We start from the raw sequence: 12415 nt of genomic DNA, 5'->3' as shown, positions 1-12415 counted from the left end.
GGCCGGCTCGGGGCAGAGGCTGCACGGATCTGGGTCATCCCTCCTCCTCCCTCTGCTGTGCTGGGGGATGGGGCCTGGCCTGCTGCTGAGGCCCGGCTCTTGCACGGCCTGTGCTGCAGCTGGAGGCAGCCCTGCACCCGCAGGGTCCCGCCCCCCCGCGCAAGGTGTCTCCTCTTGGAGCCCTGCCCGGGATGCTTGGGGCAACGCCCTGGGGAGAGCAGAGGCTGGGGATGCTGGGTGGGTTGGTTTGGGGTCCCCCCTTCTTCTCCATCACCGCCTCTCCCTCTGGCAGCCCATGTTTCTAAGAGCTTAGCAGGCACATCTCTGGGCTGGCGGCTGGATCCCATTGTGAGGTGATGCTGCACTGATTAGGACAGCACGGCCAAGATTGTCTTCTTTCCTTCAGCCGCTTTTAACATCTGGTAGTCACCAGGCTGGGCCTAGGCAACTCCTACAGCCAGGAGTCTGCAGGGGAGGTGACGGAATTGAGGTGGGTGGTTAGCCAGTAGATGCAGCCGTGTCAGAAGCCAGGTGTTAAAAACAGATGTAAAAAAAAGAAGGAAGGGCGCATAACAGAGAGAAGGCACTGCTTGCCGGGATGTCGCGGAGCCAGGGGAAGGTATTTTTAGAGGGGAAGAGAATCGAGAAACACGGAGCTCCGGTGTCGCACATGGAAATAGATTTGACATTTTAAAGGAATACTCCCACAGAGATTCACATGGCACAATAGCCAAGAAACATTTGCATGGAAAGAAAATAAAATAATACAGCTTTGGCTTTGACAAGTGTGAATCCACAGTCTCTCTCTGTCATAGGGGGCTTATATCAAGATTGGCTCCCATTTCATCACAGTCGCTACACATACATACATACATAGATACATTTTAAACAAAGAAACCTGAAAAATATGACTCCCTTTATTTCCATGATGTCCATATGCCTTACTAATGCAGTGTAGGCCCTATTTATGGAAAAAAATATCCTGATCTTGGAACATAGGTAGTAAGGTAATCAGTTTTTATATAATGGTGAAAACTCAGTTAAAAAAATGCTGCAGGGCATCAGACAAAAGTGGCATTGATTCATCGGGTACCATGCTTCATTGTTCTATGAAATCATCATCAGGAAAGTATTCATATTTCAGAGTGAGTGAGGAATTTTAAGAAGCATATTGTAAATAGGGCGATTGGATAAAAATCTCATAAAAATGCACTGCTATATAAAAGCTGTATTTATTGCTCAAGTAACTGATAGGTTGGCAAAATGAATACTTTTTACAGTAACTTTCCCAGTAAACTTAAAAAAGAAGGATTTCCCAAAATGTAGAACACTACAGTGTTGTTAAATAAAAACTTGAATGGGAGAAAAGGAAGGGGAACCTTTCAGCAACTTGTATGCCTACAGGAAAGAGAGCTGTGTAAAATAATATGACAGTTTAGATCTTGACTATAACAAAACGTTACATGGTCCTCAGAATTTTGCTATGATTCATCAGCCTTCTCCCCCTCAAGTGAATACTGCTCAGATTTAGAAGGTGGCCAGGCACAACTCCAAGTGTAATGAATAAAGAATGTTTTCTCAAATAAAATTGAAAAAGGATGCGCATTACATGAGGGGTAATATATCATCCCATTTGCTCATCCTTTATAAGATTATGGCTTTTAGTTCAATAAAAATAAATACCACTTAGAATATTCATTAATTTTGAGTGACCTTGGTATCTTTTATTAACTTTAGTAAAAATTGTTTATTCATCTGTGCTCATCTGATCTCCTAATCCAAATGCATATCTTCATAATAACCTCTACTTACAAGAATAAACTGAACATCCAATCATAACCCAAACTAAGATAGAAAAGGAACACTAAAAGTAGTGATAGGCTAAGCCCACAAAAGCCCACAACAATAGCCGTGTCCAATGATTTAGCAGGCATGACACCCTAGCCAATGTTGTGATGCCAGCAAGGCCTTGTAGTGTAGACCAGGCCGCAGAGTTTTTCTGCTAAAATAGCTGTAACACCTCTGAATATGAAACATCCAGTCAAATAAAGCCTCGCTACATCTGGAGGAGGTGGGTTGCTGACATAACTGCGTTAGTTAGGGACGTGACTTTTTTTCATACTCCTAGTCAACAGAGATATAATAGCATAGACCAGGGGTCGGCAGTGTTTTTGGGTAGAGTGACAAAAACACTAGCAACCTTGACTTGTAAGATGATGGCATGCCAGGGGTGGGTGGCAGGGGAGCTGAGAAGGGCCCAATTCTTGTGGCAGAGCAGCCCCAGTCAGTTCTTCACCATCCATTGTAAGGCGCACACGTGGCAAGCAAAATGCCTTTGCATGCCACACTCAGACATGCATGCTGGTCATTGCCTACTCCTGGCATAGACCCTGCCTTCATCTTTGCTTGCATCAGTGCCTCCTGTCTCCAGTGTGGCTTCACATGCTAACTTGCAATGGTACATGGACCACTCTAAACTCCAGTGTCTTGATTCAGAGCAGGTTCCATTGTTGGTTAGTATGCATGCAGGAAAGTGACTTACTCTTGCAAGATACTGAGCCAGTTCTAGTTGGTAGTTTTCAACATCTCATGGACTCACCCTCTTGTGGGGGTGGAATGGTGGGGGTGGGAATGGTTATATGTAATAAACATAAGAACTTTTAAGGGTCTGGGTCTATGACCTAGTTAAGACAAATAATCAGTCAAGTACATACAGGGCGCATGTACATGTTTATTAATGCACCGTAGTTACTTAGGTTAACCAAGTACTAAATTAATGTTCAGTAACTTGTGCTGCTGCGCAGTAGTGCCAGTGCACAGGTTTTTAGCAATGCTTATTCTGCAGTAGCCAAATACTACTTACTGCACAGTAGCATATTAGCACAGTTTTTGCCAGGCATGCTACTGCACAGTGTTATTAGGCAACTATGCAGTAAGCATCTCATGTAGATGCACCCACACTGTCTTTTTCCCTCTTCCCCAAGAAAGCAAGTTCTGGTCCTATTATAGGTTCTATTCTGTTAGATTTTTGTACAGTTGTTCTATTAATGCAATTGTATATTAATCCATTGCTTTTCTAAAGCAAGACAGTGATTCAACAGATTTCACATGTAACCACTAATACTTACAGAAAAAGAAAAAAGTAATCATATAAAGATTTTATTCCTACCAGAGCAGCCATTTTGGGAAAAGAATAACTGAACAGGTAATCAAGATAGACAAGATTAATCTCCACTACAGATTTTCTGGCAGAACTCTATTTCTAATTAAAACACTTTGAGTAAAATCTTAGCCAAATCTCCTTTCTGGCTGGCAGCAAAACCCTCCCTTCTTTTGCTGGATGGAATAAACCTTCTGCCACTGTTAGGCAACTGACAAAGCATATGTAAACACTCCCACACCTTCTGCTGCCTCTGTCCAGCTGCTCAGCAGCTGGTGCCTTCCCAGGGTGCATTGTGCACACTGACAGTATAGCTGCTGTATGGAGTGATGTGGAACTGCCAGAAACATGTAGATGGGTCCAGGTGGAAATATCACACTCAGAAATTTTGGCAAAAATGCATAGAGAAGACCCAGATCAGGATGACCAATAGTACCCAACAACTATGATCATGCTACCTCTCAGCTCTTATAAGACTGGATTGAATTGTAATTAATGTTTAAGACCTCCAACTAAGAACCAGAACTAAGAAGCAATAAGTAGTGTTGGCAAGTTAACAGGTGGTAGTCTTAGCTGAGCCAGTACTGAACTCCTACCCTAGCATAGTGTTTGAAGGATTGTGCTATCAGCTGTGTTGTGCTTGAAATGTGATATGAACTAAGGTCCTGATTTACAAGGAATGGGTAACTATCACAGTATTTTTTGTAAATTCATGCTTGAATGTGAAATTTGTACAGTGGGTACCAGCCTTTTTGGCAGGCATGCTGTAAGCCTTGCATCTTCTTTAAGGGCTGTTTTGATTCCCTCCTCTGACTTGACCTCCTGCTCTGCTTTGTACTCCCTGACTGATCTCCTGCTCTACTTTGTTCTCCCTGTCCTGTTCCCCCTGCCTGATCTGCTACTCTGCATTGTGCTCCCTGTCCTGTCTGCCGCTGTGCTGCCTGTCCGTTCCTGATCTGTCCCGTAACACACACACAGGCAGCCCTTGCCACTTGTGGCACATGCCACAGTTTGGCTACCTCTGATGTAGTTTATACTTCCAGTGGTTCTCTGTGCATCTCTATTATTAAAATAGTGCTAGTCAGTAAAACTACCTTAGCCATATTTTTACAGAAATGAAACAAGTCTTGTCACTTTGATCCAGATGCTATTATTTCACCTTCATTTGCAGAAAACTCCCACCTTATTCAAAGTCAGGATAATAAGGGCAGGGCATATAGGAGCACTCTACGGGTTCATGCTATCATACATAAAGCCTTCCCTTCCTTTCCCTTCTCTTCTGCTCAGGAGCATGTTCCTTTCCCCACCTTCCCATTCTCCCCTCCACTTTTCACTGTCCTCAGCTGAGTTGGGGCAGGGGAGAAGGGGGGAGTCCAGAGCTGCTCTTGCCCTGCTCCAGCTGGGCTGCATATGAATCCAGGCTTAGCTAGAGACAACAGTGGATGCAGAGAGTGGGTTCGCTTCCCAGGCACCTGCTGCTGGGCTGGCAGGGAACACCTGAAGGGACTGGGCAGGGAGGAGGGACCTACCTGCTGCTGCCCCTGGCTGAGCCTAGCTCTCTGCACAGCCTGACTGGAGCAGGCAGAAGCAGCTGTGGAATGCCTCTGCCCCTTCACCCCCCTCCCCACTAGACAGCCTGAGACAGCAATAGCAGCAGGTGAGAGAGGGGAGTAGGGAAGGGGAAAGGGAAGGGGGAGGATATGCTGCTGTAGGTGGAGAAGAAGGGAGGGGGACGTTGTTATTTGCTTCAGCAACTTAAAAAAAGTCCCCAGATGCTTCTCCTAACGATAGGATCAACTGAAGGGTTGGGGGGTGTGCATCAGCACTTCTGCACCCTGCTCTGGATTCACCCCTAGTTCTGTCTTATTACATGTGGTTGCCTCACTTGAGTAACACCAATGTCTATGACCTTAAGCAGAATATTTTCCAAGTTTAGCAAGGATGTTTGCTTATATACAGTAATTGGACTTGTGGCATGTAATTAAGTGGCTTGCAAGGCTTGTGGAACGTTTGATTACATGAAAAGCACTATGCTAATACACGGCAAATGAGGTGCCTACGAACTGTGTATCTATTGATGGGAGAGGTACTTAAAATCTTACACTTCATTGGTCACAAAGAGAAGAAAATAAAACATGACAAATGCGGGTGATAGAACTCTGAGCGTGGTGACATAAAAGGTGGCATGCGAGATTAGAAGGAAACTGGGTTGCCTTGGTTATTTAAGTCAATCATGCTTATGCAGACTGATAAGCAACAGTAGTTCCTTATTTTATTAGTCTTACATAAGGAACTTGTCTTCTTGATCACAACTGATAAAATATTAAGAATTATTCAACTATAGATAGGAATGATTTTTGAGATGTCACACACATGCAATTGGAAAACGAAGGTATATATCAAAAGCAATTGACACATGTACACACAAATAAACAATGCACCACTAAAATATTTCAAGGAGCTCAGCACACTGAGCATATAGGTTTTTCTGAGACGCAGCCTGACACGCATTATTGCTTGCCTCTTAAGTAGGAGGCAAATTTGGGATATGATAAATAAGTATAAGATAACACTTGCAACCTTATTGTCCATTTTGCCAGGATGTATGCCTTTTTTTCAAAATGAAAGATCTCACAGTATTTTTTAAATGCCCCATTCCTCACCCAATGTTTATTTTTGTAAGCTTAAGTCTGTTAGAAAAAGAAAAAAAAAATGAAAGGAAAAAACCCAAAACACATGCAATATCTTGGCTTGCAGGCCTAATTTGGTTACCAACTTGACTAAGCTAAGAAAAGAAACAGCTTGGATTGAAATGGAAGGAGAAAGAGAATAAGAAGTCCAGTGATTCCACAGAGGTTTCTGGCCAAATAGCATCCCCAAAGAGCAAATTTCATGGGGGAAGGGGGAAAAAAAAAGTCTTTTTGGACATTGTCTTAGTATGTCATGAATATTTTATTGAAAAGGACACATTTTCATTAGTAGCATGTAAATTTTTCTAGCACATCTTTTCATCAGTGTAGAAACCAATGCACCTTTATTAGCTGTACTACGTAAGAACTAGTCAAAATAAGTAAATTAACAATTTGTTAGTTCCAAATTTTGACCAAAGGAGCGGGGGAGGGTGGGATGCTACAAATCCATGCACATTTTGCCTGTGCCTTTTCCATATTAGCAAATAAGCTTGCCAGAGTTTTGACAAGAAGAATTAATCAACTTTCTATAAAAGTATAAGAGTATTTTAAATATAGCACAATTTTCTATTCATTTCTTCTCTATACTTAAGAGCAGCTTTCTAATAGGACCTGTAGCAAGGAGGAAAAGCCCACCAAAGGCTGGGTTTGAACACAAATGCTAGATAAGACTTTATTGCAGAAGTCCTCATATGTTGCAAATTGACAATACCCTAAATCTTTTTGAAGTGATAAGCCTAAACAGTTTCAGCTGCACTTAATTAGCAGAAGCTATTAATGCTTCTTAGACTGACTTTGCTTTCCAGCTGGGAATTAATTCTTAGGGCCAGAGACCATTGGCTAGCCAAAGAGGACTTTATTCTACGAGCATAAGTAGTATGGTGAGCGTCAGCAATTTTGCATCCCTCAGTAAGGATTGCTGGAAGACCTGTAACAATTTGAAGGTGGTTGCAGTCCAACCATATTGCAAAGTAATTGCTTCATTGTACTTCGAACTCACATTGGCTGTGTTTTCATGGCAATTAATAAGTCATTGGGTGGTTTTCCAATTTGAGAAGACTTTCAGGAACATGTAACAATGTTTCCCCTGCCATTAAAATGTGCCATATATAAATATATTAATTGTTCGATGAAGCAGGCTGTCCTGAATTAGGTTGATGTATGCTACTGGCAATCTCTAATAGAGCCAGTTGCAGATGTGCGATGCTATGTTTCTCCAATACTGGAGGTACTTTTTTGTATATTTTGTAGCTCAGTAACATCAGAGCCTCTGAGAAAGAAAGTGGAAATGTATGGGCTACTATATAATTTGAGGACTGTAACTGAGATTTTTAATAAGCAGTGCAAGGGAATAATGGCTAGATCTCATAAAGGATATAGGTGTCTTGGCTGCCAAGTGGAGTCCAGAACCCCTGAACTAGGTGAGTTGGCTCCATCCAGCAGTGCCTCAGAAAGGTGATTTAACATACTCTGAATGGGGAGCTGCTTTGTGCTAGCTGAAAGCATTTCAGTTTGTCTGAAATCCTGCCTCTCTCAGGAGCTTTGACATCCAATTTTGGGTTGCAGGAAGGGACCTCTATCCACTCTGAATGCAGAGCCTGAGATCCTCTTCTGAAGGAAAGCTCCTATAAGCTTTCTTTTAAAGAACTGAGCAGAAATCAGCCTCTTTATAACACGATGAGTAGTTGGTTGAAGGCTGAACGAGGCTTATTCTGTTGAAGCTGGTCAAGTTATGGGCCACGGGGCAGGCAACAGAAGCCTGACTCTTGCTCATGGTTAGGACAGTCCTCTGGTTACAAGGGAGATGAGGGTCTGGCCTCTGCTCACAGGCTGCCTATGTTAAACAATGCTAAATGTTGCATTAACAAAACAGAAATACTCCTGGGAGCAGAACCCAGGTCTCTTCTGTACTAGCTGTGTGCTTGACTCATTAAACTACAGTCAGGCTTCATCTTGTGCCATCTCCTTCAGACTCCAGGAATCTTGTGGGCCTTTTTATATGGTGGCACAGCTTCAGTAGGAAGCATGGAGAGTTTCCCTCACCTTTCCACCTCCAGTCCCCTCCCTCTCCTGAAGAAACCTATAATCTGGTGGTTAGGGTACTCTCCTGGGAAGTGGGATATGTTGGCTTGGACCCTGTCCAGCAGAGAAGAGTGGAATCAGTTGCAAACCTGGACAAGTGTTCTAACTACTAGGCTATTACGTGATAGCTTTGGCACCACCATGCTCTCCTGTCTTGGCTGTTTTAAAAGAAAAGTAGTAGCGACTATAACATGTGTGAAGGGCCCAATCTTGCAAGTATGTTTGGAGCATGCCCACCAGATTGAACACAGGTAGTGCTCTGCCTAATTTCTGGATCTCAGTAGGGCTGAGGCAAGAATTAGAACCCCAACTGTTCATACCAGGGGAATTCTGGCCATGAGCACAAGCAGAACTTCAGGCATCAAAGGAACTTGCAGGCCTGTAGGGAAGTGTTTCCAGTTTAGGTGGCTGCTGAGCAGGGTTTTATGGATTACAGTTGTGGACTTAGGTACTGAAGGTCTGCTCTAGGCAACCAAGTCCTTTTTTAAAATCTGGCTCCAAGTTCTTCATCTTCCCCATCACGACTTATTAGGTTGCACAGGTGTAACAAGAGGGCAGAACTTGGCTTGTCATATCTCAAATAATGAGGCTATATAAGAAAGGCGTGGCTTGATTTTTCAGGTCTCAGTTTGGTTTTTGAAGGGCTGGGAGCTAGGTAAAAAACATTCACTTTTATTTGAGTAAGTGATAAGGCAATGAAAGAATACAAAGAACAAGACACCCTATATTACTTTTTTATAGTTGTTTTCCAAAGTAGACTTACATTTTAGGAAACACCATCTGTGCTATGTCCAAAACCAACATCTTTGCTCTTCTTGTTCATTGGCATATATATCATTCATTTTCCCTGTGGCCTTGCTGCAGCTTTTTTCTACCTCAAATGAAGCAAGAGGGTTTTCTTTCTAAGTTGTGCAGAATGATGGCAGAAGTAGCACCATGTAGGTTGTCATTTCTGCTTCCGCTAATATGAGAGCTCCATTAGGTGAAAGATGGCGGAGAATTTCCTTTGCAAACCTGTTTTATTTTTCTGGGTTATTGCCAACTTATGCTTACAGGTACGTGTCAGGTTGGGGAGAACTCCTCCTAGGTCTGCCTACAAAATAAGCTCCACCCATTTCCCAGAGGCTGAGCCAAACTACTTGACTTTAAGTTCCCTTTTTACTGGGTCTATCTCAAGGCCACCCACTTGTGACACCAAAAGGAAACATAACTCACAGTAAATTGCCCAGATCTGTGGTCTTATAGAATTAGAGAAGTTTTGATACTAAAATTTTTGTCGGTGAGTATCTGAGTTAACCTCACCATTGAATACCTTTCTAAGCCATTATTCCGGGCTCTTTGCCCAGGCAGGTAAATGATGTCTCTACTGAAAGAGGTGTGTGTTGTTTTTTTCAACCTTTGGTATAGGCCAGGGGCAGGCAATTATTTTGGGTGGAGGGCTGCTTACCCAGTTTTGGCAGGCTGTTGTGGGCCGCATGGGTAGCCCTGCCCCTTAACAGGTGCCCCGCCCCCTGGTCACCGTGGGACCAATGCCCCAATGTTGTGGGACCAATGTCCCAGGGCCAGCACCGGTGGGGCCCAGAGCAGGGCACAGGCTGGCAGGGGTGTGTGGAGCTGGGCTGGGCTGCAACATCAGGGAGAGGGGGGAGCTGGCCTGGCTCTATAGAGCCTCTGCCGGCTGGGACCCACCGGCACTGGCCCCGGGACACCGGTGTGGGCCCCGTGCTCCCGCTGGCTCCTGCACCTGCTTACTCCCAGTGGCCCCCAGCCCCGCAGTACAGGTGGGGGACAACGCACAGCCCCGACCCCCTGCTCGCTGGCAGGGAAGAAGCTGGTGCTGAGTGTGGGGAAAAGCGGCCCCTCCCCCGCTCCATGGCCAGCGCTCCCAGCTGCAGCCGCTCACAGCCCATGTGGGGCTGTCCTGAGCAGGCACAGGCAGCCCCATGTGGGCTGCAAGTGGCTACAGTGTGGGGTGCCAGGCACGGGGCGGGGGAGGGGCCGCTTTTCCCCATGCTCAGCACCAGCTTGTTACCCGGCCCCACTGCCAGTCTGGGCCTCATGCCGGCTCTGGGCTCGCCCGTCGGGGCTGCACATGGCAACAGCAGCTGCAGCCCCCCGCTTGCCACCGTAGCCGGTGCTCCCTGCTGCAGCCGCTCACAGCTCGCACAGGGCTGTCCGGAGCAGGCACAGGTGACCCCACATGGGCTGCGAGCAGCTGCAGCATGGGGTGCTGGCCACGGGATGGGTGAGGGGCTGGTTCCCCCCCCACACTCAGATTTTCTCCGGGCTACTTTTCCCCAGGCTCCTTCCCTGCCCGGCGTCCTCCTCTGCCCCCCCCCCCCCTTCCACCCCCTTACCTGAGTTTCCAGCCGGGGCAGCCATGTAGTTCCAGGCCAGAAGCCCCTGCTGGGGCTTCCAGCTGAGGGGGTAGGGCCGGGCGGGCCCTGTTGTTGCAGGAGCCCGCCAGGCTTCCCCTGGATCCTACTGCCATTTTTGACAGGAACCAAGGGCAGATAAATATTAATTTTCTAAATTTTTTAGGGGCCCCACGGGCCAGATAGAATGGCCTTGTGGGCCGGGTAGAATGGCCTCGCGGGCCACATTTTGCCCACCCTTGGTATAGGCTGATGTAACAATTGTATTTATATCAAAAGATATTGATACAAGCTATTATAATACAAACATTAGAGCATTATGCAGCCATAACAATATGACTGTAGCAAAACCACTGCAACTTTAATTCTGTTTCACTTGGGGTCAAATTTAGGATCAAATGCAGGATCGTGCATATGTAGTAGTTAGATCACAAGTACTGATGCACACTCCCAAGCAGCAGCTTTCCCTCCCCTTTTAAAGTGGTTAAAGGATGTGTTTGCCTGTAACTTGAGAGACCTTCTTAATGGAAGGCCCTAGTGAGACAAAGTGCTCAACTGTTTACCTGGGTGCTGCTGAACACAATCACTTTGGGGAGAAGGGGGGACATAGTGTAGAACCTGACTGGCTGCATCAGAGTAAAACCTCCAAAGATCCATTGTGGCTATAGGATATCAGTTTGACTGTTCAGTGTGCAAGTTGGGATGACAGTATAAAAAGACAAGACTTTGAATACAGGTACAAGCAATGTACAATTGGTAGCTACTGAGAGATGCTGGTAAGGGTGCACATAAGTAAAATATGTGCATCCTGGAATGATAAAAAGGTTTTCGATCTGTTGTAGAGCAGCATACATTGTTGTGCTGGTGTCCGGTGTTGTCTTAATTTCAGTAGAGAATTCTTGTATTTTGAGTTTGTACAGTGCTCTGGGATGTCTCAGGCATAATAGATGATGAAATGCAGTGCATATGGAATATAGTTGTGTTATTCAACTGAATTTCTCACTAAATGATTGATTGTTCTTAGATAATTAGTGACAAATCAAGATTCAGACACAGTTCTACAGCACAAATAACTGTTGTGGGAAAAGTATATACTTTGCATAGATATGCACATATATATGGATATTGATGCAAATAGCATGGTGATGAGTGAAATATAAATACCCTGATAAATAGATGTATTCATACTGAACCTAATGAGTGAACACTTCATAGCAGCTGCATTTTTCATTAAAAAAATCCTGACAGTCCTGTTGCATGTAGCAGAAACACTTCTTAATTCTGTGTAATGTGGCTAGACTCAGTAAATACAAGACTGTCTTGCTGGTGTCCTGATGCTGATGGCAGCTTTGAAGAGAACCACATGCAATTTTATAACTCATGCAAAGAATAACTAAAGCTCAGAAAGGGTCCTCATCTCATGAAATGATCCCACTTGCACAAAATGTTCACTTCCCATTTGGTCATTCAGTTCTGTGAGGGTCTGATTCACTGCCCAGCTCACCTTACAGGAGGTAGTGAGCACCTAGCAGGAGTAGACACTATAAGTTGTATATAATTTTGTGCATATATTCATTGAAAATTTGACCTTAGAAAGTGGGTGCTTCACAGAACTTGTCATCGAATAATGGTGGATCAAAAGTGTACTGGAAACCAACAGGGGAGAGCTGGAGTACTTTGAAGTACTGGCTTAGGCAGAAGGTGGTCCTCATTACAATGTGAGTCATAGATTTCATAGACCTTAGGGCTGGAAAGGACCTCGGAAGATCATCGAGTCCAGCCCCCTGTCTGAGGGGCAGAAAGTCAGCTGGGGTCACAGGATCCCAGCAAAATAAGCATCCAAATTTATCTTAAAGGCGTTCAATGTAGGTGCTTGAACCACCTCCGGTGGCAGGCTATTCCAGACCTTGGGGGCTCGGACAGTGAAGAAATTCTTCCTTATGTCCAGCCTGACATGGTCTTGCAGGAGTTTATAACTGTTTAACCTCATCATCCCTTGGGGCGCTTTGGTGAACAAGCATTCCCCCAGATCCTGCTGCCCACCCCTTATATACTTATAGGAAGCCACTAAATCACAACTGAGGCTGCACTTTTCCAGGCTGAAGAAT

This window comes from Alligator sinensis, unplaced genomic scaffold (genome assembly GCF_000455745.1).
Source record: "Alligator sinensis unplaced genomic scaffold, ASM45574v1 scaffold743_1, whole genome shotgun sequence".
Taxonomy (NCBI): Eukaryota; Metazoa; Chordata; order Crocodylia; family Alligatoridae; genus Alligator; species Alligator sinensis.
This window is presented reverse-complemented; position numbering follows the sequence as displayed.